The following is a 10,072-nucleotide window of genomic DNA, read 5'->3' as shown; positions in this document are numbered from 1 at the left end:
AGAACAAAACATCTGCTAAGTGCTCTTTATATTCCTTTTCTTTGCCTGATTCTAAATTACTGCAATCATATCTTTGGCATGTCTGTCTGCTTCAAAACCACATTTCACATCTTTTTTTAAGATTTGAGTAAAATTAACCTTTATTCTGACCTAAGGTGGAGATATTCAGCGTCCATATACATTGAGGCGAACGTCTTCGTCCAACTGTCAGGTGCAATATTTCTACATTTTTTTAAAGTTATTATCAGGCAGCTATTGTACATCAAAGGGCCCACTGCTGGTGTCCACGTTGTTTTTAATAGTGTCCTAACAGCAGGCAGCGAAACAACTATTTCTGTTCAATCTTCAAGACTCCTCCTGATGCTCCATGGTTCCCCTTTCTGTAGTAAATCTAAAAGAATATGGGGATTCTCCTTTCATGTTGAGGGTTATATGTTCATTAGATCAGGAGTTCCGTACCTGTCTAGGCCACACCGAAGCCGAACAAGTGGACTTAGAAGTAAGATTGACATATTTTGTTGCCATCATTGTTCTTCTGACTGTTAGAGGCAGCATTGTAGTTTCTGGGAAGAGATTTCATTAGACGGACAGAATCCAAATGTATGTGAATGGCATGAAACGTTACGGCTGACAGAATGAAGCAGCTACTTTACCTTTGTGTAATGTGGCTCCGGGCCTCACTCTCAATGTGAGCAGCCCAGTGCTGAACATGAACTTTAAACCAGTCCACTGCATACTTCTTCATAGCCTGGATCCCGCTTTCCAGATGTCTCAACTTATGCTGATCTACATAAATAGATAAATCCAAACTGGAATTGTTGATGTCAACTTAAAAACGTTCGATGTACGTCAAATGAATTAAAAAAAGTCGGGGCTTAAATTCTTCATAAGCCTTAAAAAAAAAAAGAAAGAAAGAAAACTTTTGCGGCACACTGACGCTCTCGGCTATGCTGACTTACCTGTCTGAAAGGGAGCGATGAATAATTTGATCACATTTTTCATTTCACTCGAGTGCTGAACAAACAGGAATCTGTGATTAACAGTTTTAATTAGGATTCTAACTTGACAAATTCTTACAGCCTCACAACGTGCCTAAGATGAATAAATCACTGGCCCGGGATCATCAAGCTGCCTCCGAAGTGAATGTGCCTCGAGATTACTTTGTGATTCCACAAACTGTGAGTCAGCCAAGGCGGAGTGTGTTTAAGTAATCCTCTTCCCACCACATGTCAGGTGGAGAAAGTTTTATGTCCACTCAATGAGCCGACTATCACGCTCAGGTATTGGACCCCCAGTGCTCTGCGCTGTTTCTTCTCCGACTCTTGAAAGCTGGATGTGAAAACTGAGTGGAGCCGGTGCTAGCTAGCCTCACAGCGTGGGAGACGTTTGCACACCTGGGTTACGAGGGAACGTTAAAAATAATGGCAAAACATTTGATGAGTTTTATTCAGAAGTTGTGCTTTGGTGCGTGAACACTTCATTTTCAGCCGATACTGCCAGCCCAGCTAAAAAAAACCCCCCCTAAAAAACCTTTCATTTGCTATTCAAGGGTGAACCCAAAAAGTTTAGCGTCACTAACTAGTGCTATAGAGGTTGATATAAAGACCTAATTGATTTTTTTTCTCTCACACACGAGGGTCTGAGAAGCACTTCAAACTAAAAAGTTTTTGGTCACTTTGAATCTAATTCAATTACATCCTCAACATTCTGTTACAATTTCATTCATTCATTAGCCGCTTGTATTGATGCCGTGGTGTCATCAGCAAACATTTGGCACATCATTGATAAAAATAGAGACAAGCAGTGGCCCCAAGCAAAACCCCTGGGTGACACCATGTAGTTTATTTAAGAAAAATTACTATTTAAAAAGACTTCCAGTTAATAAAGAAATAATGTGCAATGTGTTTTACTAAGAGTATATAATTTATTAAATCAAGCGTAGCACTAAAATCAAGCAGGACAGCACCAGCCATTTTACCAGTGATTGATCATCTCCATTAAAGCTGTGCTTCTGGAGTGTCCCTCTTTATACGTATGCTGAAAATAATGTGTAAATCGGCCAAACACCTTGACAAGTAGCGAGAGAATATTGATAGGACCTGAAATAAATGTGTCCCTTTAGTTTTAAAACTTTCCTAAACTTGGTCTTCAACTAGTTTAATTGCTAAACAAAATGTTTCAGACGTGATGCTCCATAAAGCAATTCATTTCTACATTTTTTTTTTCTTTTGTCACTAGTAAAACCTGTGCTTACCGTGCATTAAATGTAAATTTCGAGCTACAAAAAGTGCTGCACTGTAAGTTTTCTAATAGCAGTTGGGTTAGAATTGTAGATGAAGATACGCACCATCCCTCAGCCCCCCCCCCCCCCCCCCCCCCCCGTGACCCGCCCTAATGCCAAATTTAAACATCAGTAATGTGCACTGGTGTCTGAAATTCCATTGTGAAACGTTAGATTTAAATCTTGATGATATGCATCGTAACTATTGTAATCAGACATCCCGAGCTTCGCCTCCATTATTAATTGTCCAAAGCGTAATGATTTATTGTAGTCCTGCAGAATGATTATTAATTTTCTGGTTGATTATACCTGTGGGCGGCAACAACACCGTTCTGCATATAAGCATCTGCTAAATGAAAAAAAGTATTCTTCACATGAGAAGATGTCCTTGGAGAAACAACAGCTCGTTTTTCCTTTAATCAAACATATGTAAAAGTGCTGTTGATTAAGGATACTGCGGCATGCATTCAGGGAAATATGTAAAGAACAGTACTTGATTGCTCTTTTGTTCAGACTTGTACAGGGAAGAACTTTTATTCAAGTTCAAGTAACCGATCGTCTTTCCAATCACATGCATGTTGTAACTTGGCAAGCACTTCAATGCTGTACCCCGAACTGCACCTGCACCGCAACAACAACGAAAAAAAAAACGTGCAGCCCCTGTACATCACACTGCTGTGACACCAGTGGTTTACATTCCGAAGCAACAGAGTGACAGGAGTGTGTGTGTGTGTGTGTGTGTGTGTGTGTGTGTGTGTGTGTGTGTGTGTGTATAATACAAGCTGCTCTCAGTTAGGCAAGTCTGGGTACGCCTGAGCCGCAAACAGCAGGCCAAGTTCAAACTTCACTTCAAGAATCGCTGGGATCTCAGCCCTCGGAGGAATGCACAGGTGCAGACACTCAGCGGCAGACAATCCCAGCTAACACTTGATCAATTTGACGCCGTGCGGGGCCGATGCCAGAGTGACAGGTTCCTGTGGGATTGGGTTTGGGCCTCCTGCAACAAAAGAAAGAAGTCCATTGAGCTGCGTTTGTTGTTGTTGCTGCTGCTGCTGCTGCTGCTGCTGCTGCTGCTGCTGCCGCCTCTGGTCTTGCAGAAACCCGGGATCGACGCGTTCCTGCTCAGCTACGGCATCACAGCTGACGGTTGTGTAATAACACATTTACTCTGATGAGCTTGGCATCGATATTCCAGCGGCATATTAATCTAACCGTGTCCAATTAATCAATGCCGGATCGCATGCTGGCGCTCTTACATTTAATGATATCAGCTGACATGTTTTAACTAGGATAACCTTCCTATGGAGGAGAGCATATATTTCTGTCGTAGCACCTTTTTTCTTTTTTTTCTTCTTTTTTTTTCTTTTTTTTGCAACTGTATTTATGAATCTTCTGCACTAATCAGTCAGTAGAGAATCTCTGAAGAGCTCTATTTGCAGCTTCATTGATCACAAGAGATATCACTGTCCCTCAAACTAAATTTCCCAGGACTTTCATTAACTAAATTAGATTAAATATCCAATTAAATAGCTTCACTCATAAAATTAGAGAGGAAGGACATGATGTAGTGTTTTAATGATACTGATTAGGGATGTTGCTTAACATCAAAGCAGTCGTATCCTGAATTAGATGTGTGTGTTTGTGGGGAGTAGTGTCTCTGACGCACCGGTGCTGAGGAGGGTAGACAAGCACTCTGTTCGCCCCGTCCTCTCCGGCCACTAAGAGGGAGAGGCAGATTAATTAACGGACCTTTTGCAGCCAATGAAGACAGGTGGCAATAATCCTGACAAGAGACAGATCTGAAGCCTCTCATACAAAACCAATTTCAACCGCACTCCATTTTTCAAAAGCTCATCAGGGTGAGGAACGAGAGAGTTGAACCTGTGTGGCTGCAGAATTTGTTTCTCTCTGATTGCCTTGTCAGGATATCTTATCCGATGGCAGATGACCAAAACCCCACCCTTCACGGACCCTCTCTCTCTCTCTCTCTCTCTCTCTCTCTCTCTCTCTCTCTCTCTCTCTCTCTCTCTCTCTCTCTCTCTGACACACACACTGTCTCAGACAATGCATTCTGTGTCTTTCCCACTAACGCACATCCTCTCACATCCTCTCACACTGTCTTACACACCCCCCCCCTTGAAAGACGCAAGCCAAGTTCCAGTCGGTGCGCTTCTCCAGCTTTCCTTTCTCACGCGGCACAAATGCGGTTTACAATGATAACAGATAGACAACAGGGCAGATTTACCACTCAGGATTTTGTATTCATATTTTTAGAGACAGAGGGAGACAAGAGCAGGCTGCTGATCTCTACTCAACGGCTTTAGGTTTTCAAGGCTGAAAGACAACTGTCTGAACATTTTTTTTTTTGGATGAGCACGCCATAAAGGAGCATCAGATATTCTAATGATATGCTAACTCTCGGCCTTTCGAAAGTAACATGGGTTTAGGTTACTACTGTGGGTGAACTCGGAACCCATTGGCTACCAGTCTGGCGGCGATTTAGCCTTTTGGAGCGACGGCCAAGATTTCGGGGTTCTGGTGCTGCCAGCGGATATCCGGATAGCGGCTTTCCGAGCCAAGACTTCGTCAGACCAGCAACAGTTCTGCACCCAATACACAAACATTGATACTTTAGAGGTTACATTTCGGCTGGTGATCTTTTTGTACCTGCGTGCAACCAACGCCCGCTCAAAGGTGATTGATCGATACTGCTCAGACTACAAACGGACACCAGAACCCTTCCGATACCAAACTCTGGTCCCGTTGCCTACAGATTCTGCATATTATGCAGATATCGTTAATATCCAGTTAGCTGGACACGATAACGTTTTCAGCTTACATTTGAGCAGGTAAACTCACAGTTTAATCCATTCCCTGTACTCTCGCTCTCGTCTCTTGCTTGCTGACATTGCTATGATTTGGACGATCACTGTTTGGTGGAGGGGTTAAGCAAAAGGTTCAATTCTAATTCCACGGCCACTCTATGCCTGTGATTATTCCTTATTAACACTGCATTGTTTTTTTTGACCTCATTCATCAAAAGTGCTGCTTTAAAAAAACTTTTCAGTTGACTTGAAACACGTGTAAAATGAAAGTGAACAGGAAAACTAAATTGCTACTATAGAGGGCATTGATTCTGACTATTTGTCTTTGTTATTGCCTTAGTTACAATGAAGTTATTTATCTGAACAGAGTCGGCCCCGCTTGGTTTGCAGCGGTGCAATCAGCAGCACATTATAGTAATGCTCCTAATAATGTGCTGCACTTGCATTAATGTGATTGATCGTGTCTGCTTTAGGGATATGCATATGTAACATTCTTTCCTTTCCACCACTCAAGCTAACCCTCCTCAAGAGAGCCTCGGTGGTCGATGATAAGATCCACCCTGACTGTCCAAACACCGCTCCCTCAGGGACATTAATTTCAAAGCAGTCCCATGAGAGAGTCAAAAGAGAGAAAGCTCACTGGGCATGAAGAGTAGGGAGTGGAAACCACACTCTGCTGTTTTTTTTCAGGGAGAAAGTATAATGGCAAATTAATTTCCTAGAGATTAATGTACAAGGTAAATATTTTAGTGTGAGTACTTATCTTCTAAAAAGTCAGAGGGATGGACACCCACCCCCCCCCCCCCGCCGTGCTCTCCCGGTGTGTGTGTTGAAACAGCTAGATGCATGAGGAGTCTAATGAGAGGAGAGATTCCAAGCTGCCTGATGGCTCTCATCAATCACCTTTCTCCTTTGGAGGTGTGGTGCCGGTCCGGGGAAGAGGCCACGGAGGGTCGGGTGGGAGGAGGGAAGGCATCGGTCTCTTAATCTCAATAAGTTAATAGACTTTCTAGTCCGGTCCTGTTAAGTAGAACTTCATCCCTGTTGTTAGCAAACAAGCAGCATGTACACGGGAGACTGTCTCTGGAGCTGCTGGACACATTACACAGTTAATTTGTGTTGCAACTGAAATTAGGAGATCTGACTAAAGATTGTCGATACCGGCCAGTTAAAGGTTACTAAGTTTAGGAAGACAAGTCCATATCTCTACTTCAATCGAACTGCTGACCTGAAAACTGTAAAATTAAATTGTATGTACTTAGTGGTAGAGGTGAAATGCTAACCCCTATTTGTTTGAAGCATGTAGGCAGAACTAAAACTAAAAAAATACAAAAGCAATATGATAAAGAATGCAATAAACAATGTGTTTGTCATGCCTCAAGGAAAGATGCTAACGTTAGCATGCCTTAATACCTAGCTTACTACCTAAAGTAGTACTGTTTGTTTATTGGATGCTGCGAAGCTCAGCTGAAGTTTGTTTTTCTCTTGTAAAAGTGAAACAAATTGTTGGAAAATACAAAAAGCTAAATTGTAAATCTAGCTGTCTTTTTTGGCCTCATTCCAGCAGCTACCTAGCATGTTAGCATGTAGCCTGCTGTATGTAACAATCAAAAGCACAATTTTCAATTTTATTTTTCAGGGTTTTCATGTTCAAACAAGTCAGCTAGGAACATTGGAAATTCAACCTTTCTATATTTCTAATCAACTCACAGAGCTAACTTTATTTATTTAGCTAGCAACAGCTAATAGAATCTAGCAACAGCTGTAACTTCAGATGGATAAAGGTGAAGGACACTTACTAAAAGTGAGAATCCTGTTTTGGTCTACTTTTGTCTGAAATCAAGGAGAAATTGTACTTTGAATTTCTAGTGTTCAATCTGCCTCCGTTATCACTGTAAACTGCTTTTGTGCTAATCCAAAGCCAACAGGCACAGCAAAAGTAACAACACAGGATGACATTAAAAACTACACAGTGGTTAATCTGACCACGGTATACCGTATAATTGCTTTTTTTCTACATAACACTTTGCTCCACCACGAGCATTAAATCTGAGAACAATACAACTTTTTTGTTATTAGTGTTTGATAAATTAGAGAGTATGTTACAGTCATTTAAATGGCAGGTCAAACACATAATATTGTATTTGTGCCTTTGTCCTCTTTGCAGTAGCAGTGTGACAGCTCTGCTTAATTAATTATCCCCATGCTGGACAATGTGTTGTGTTTGTACTTCTGGAGGGAGAGGGGGTGAGGTGGAAAATATGCAGAAAATGTATTTGGGTTGACTGTCCGGCTATTAATAATGATTGTGTTTGGATAAATAGTGCCCTACTTTCAGAATCTGTGGATCTAAATATTCCCAATAGGCTGCTTCCCTCCTGTATTGATTGATCGGTATGGTGTTTAAAGGTCACAGTCATAAAACATTAGGATGTAATTAACACACTGTGATTTTTAACCGGTGGTTAATGCACTGCGTGTTCACTTTTTAAGTTATAGCGTGCTCCTCAGTCTACAGTTTGGATTACTACGTGTTATTTGAACTTAAGATGAGGTGCAGAGGAAATGTAATTTGGTGTTCCTCACCAAAAAGGGGCAGGTAGGTCCGCCAGGCCTGTGATACATATCCTCATACGGCATGCCTTTAATCATGGTTTCCTTCAAGGAATAGATGGACTATTGTGTCTCCTTTTCCCTCTCGACCACTGGCCTCCGAAATACTAAAGCCCTGCTCACATTCCATGCAGAGTCACATGGATACAAGACAGATGTGACGGCCTGTCTCCTTTTGGTTTCTTCGCTCAGCTTCTTCGCCGATAGTTAATTTGGCTGAGGGAATACAATGAACATATTGAGCTGCTTTTAACCTGATTCAAACTGGTCTGGCCTTGATATGACTAAAGGCTGAGGTAGCGCTGATGGACGTGACGCTAACAGCTTCAATTAAATGTGCCTTTTCAGGGTTGTCACCAAAATGGGTTCAAATGCTTTCGACCGAACCTTAAAGGAGTTGGATTTAACATTCAGAGCATTAATGTAGAAGCAAGCAACTATTATATAGTGGAGTAATGTCTACCTGAGCAGAGAGTGAAGTCGCTCTCCCTCTGTGTGCGCTAATAATCCAGCTTCTCCTTGCTTTGTTGACACAGCCGGGCCGGCCGCGCGTGCTTCTAGCGCATGCTAGCAGGCCCACTGGCTAGCTCACCGCAGCCCCTCTGCTCTGCTCTTATTCAGCGGTTACAGCCGATAATGTCGTCCTGGTCGATAGCGTTGTCATGGAAGTGTAGCAGCCACCCTCCGGTCCCCCCCCCCCCTCAGGTAAACACTGTTAGCACTGTCGGCACTTCCGCCGTAGCTTGCACCGTTAGCGTCGTTTGCTACCGGCCCAGCCGTCGCCATGTTGAGAGCCTTCGAGAGGCAATTGAAACGCTCCCAGTCTTGGATAATATTGCGCCTTTAAATCCTGATCACCACATTCAGTGGTAGCTTGTGTCATCAGAATCCATGTCTGAATAACAAAAGAAAACCTTCACTGTGTGGCAACACATTCACTCTGTTATTGCCTTGGGTGTTGAGTCTATTCATATTTCCTCTAAGATTGAAAACACATGTTTTGGTTTGTGAAAACATTTATGTGAATGTCTGGGCTTCTTTTTTTGAATAAAGGATGGACTATGCTTACATGCTTTTTTTTTTTTTTCTCTTATAACCGGCGCACATAAGAAACTGGTGTGCATTCTGAAACCAAATGCAAAAGGATTTATGAATTCATCATTAGCTTTTGAGTTATATATGATTAATTCAATAATTAATTTGGTAGAAATCTAATTTCAAATTTAATCATACCTGAATTATTGCTTTCCATGTTCCCAATGAATTGAAATAGATTTTTTTTTTCTTCAATGTATTGACCTGACTGTGAACCTCATCTAGAGCTTTTGCTTGTCATGTTAAAAATCAGACAGAATGTTAAAAAGATTTGTTTTAAAAAGCCAATTAATTTGAAGAAGAACCAGTTTTACTGACTTGCTTGGTTACAATGGCTCAATCCCAGTGGATCCAGTAGAACAGGATGGAATGTGACATTAACTCGGTATTTGCAAATTGCTTGGCAGCAATGTTTACGTGACATTCCCTACAATGCGTTCATAAAGAGGGTTTATAATCTAAAAACACAAAGAGGTGTTTGGTTTTCATTTGACTGCACCACTATTCCGCCCTGCGAAGGGGAAGAAAAAAAAAGAAAATCACCACAAAGGAACCCGATATGAGGGGAAACCACGACCTAGTAATTTAATCAGAGCGACTTAAATCAAAGGAGGCAAAAGTTCAGGATCTGAATGCAATGAAATGTATCAGTTCCTTAGAACCTACTGACATAGCTCACTTGTGGAGGAGCAAGCCGAGACAGAAAGGGCTGAGTAATGAAGATGGATGCATTCTGTTATCAGGCAGCCACTTACTGGGGCCTGATGTAACCTTAAACATTGAGGATAGCTCAGTTGCACAAAGAATCTAATTAATGAATAGCAGCCATGAAAGAGGACAAGGCAAGTGTGCATTTGCAGATGAATTCCAGACACTAATCAAACGCTGTTCGAGTGGTTTGGTTTGCCTCCAGAGCAAAGCAATATTTGGCGAGGATTGAAGGCAATGTTTACATACTGGCTTGATGACTGCATCCACGCTTTAGTGTTTTTATGTATGCGTCTGTGTGAGCTTTTTTTATATGTTTGTTTTAAAGTGCCAAGCCACGGGTAACCAAAAAAAAAAAAAGCTCTGGATGTATAGAACAGGTGTGAGGTTGTATTAATGACTTCATTCCAACAATAGGGGTTTGTTTACTCTCCATTATGGTTTCACGTTACAATTACTAGGAAAAACATGTCCTGTTGAACTCGTTGTCGCGGTAGGTCAGTATATTATTGATTGTTTTAGGCTGGAAACACAATTTAAAACCAACTCG

At 41.7% G+C, this 10,072-nt stretch overlaps 1 long non-coding RNA gene across 1 annotated transcript; it reads right to left on the bottom strand.

Moving 5' to 3' along the window:
• Positions 1-2,844: 2,844 nt before the first annotated feature.
• Positions 2,845-8,307, bottom strand: LOC137870175 (uncharacterized). Its single transcript, XR_011102690.1, has 3 exons — positions 8,183-8,307; positions 3,948-3,999; positions 2,845-3,278 (listed from the first exon to the last, which is right to left on the bottom strand). It is a non-coding gene; the product is annotated as an uncharacterized lncRNA (long non-coding RNA).
• Positions 8,308-10,072: the final 1,765 nt, after the last annotated feature.

Source organism: Cebidichthys violaceus, unplaced genomic scaffold (assembly GCF_023349555.1).
Source record: "Cebidichthys violaceus isolate CVI_PGR_0920_01 unplaced genomic scaffold, fCebVio1.0.p SCAF_13, whole genome shotgun sequence".
NCBI classification, from domain to species: Eukaryota; Metazoa; Chordata; class Actinopteri; order Perciformes; family Stichaeidae; genus Cebidichthys; species Cebidichthys violaceus.
This window is presented reverse-complemented; position numbering and strand designations above follow the sequence as displayed.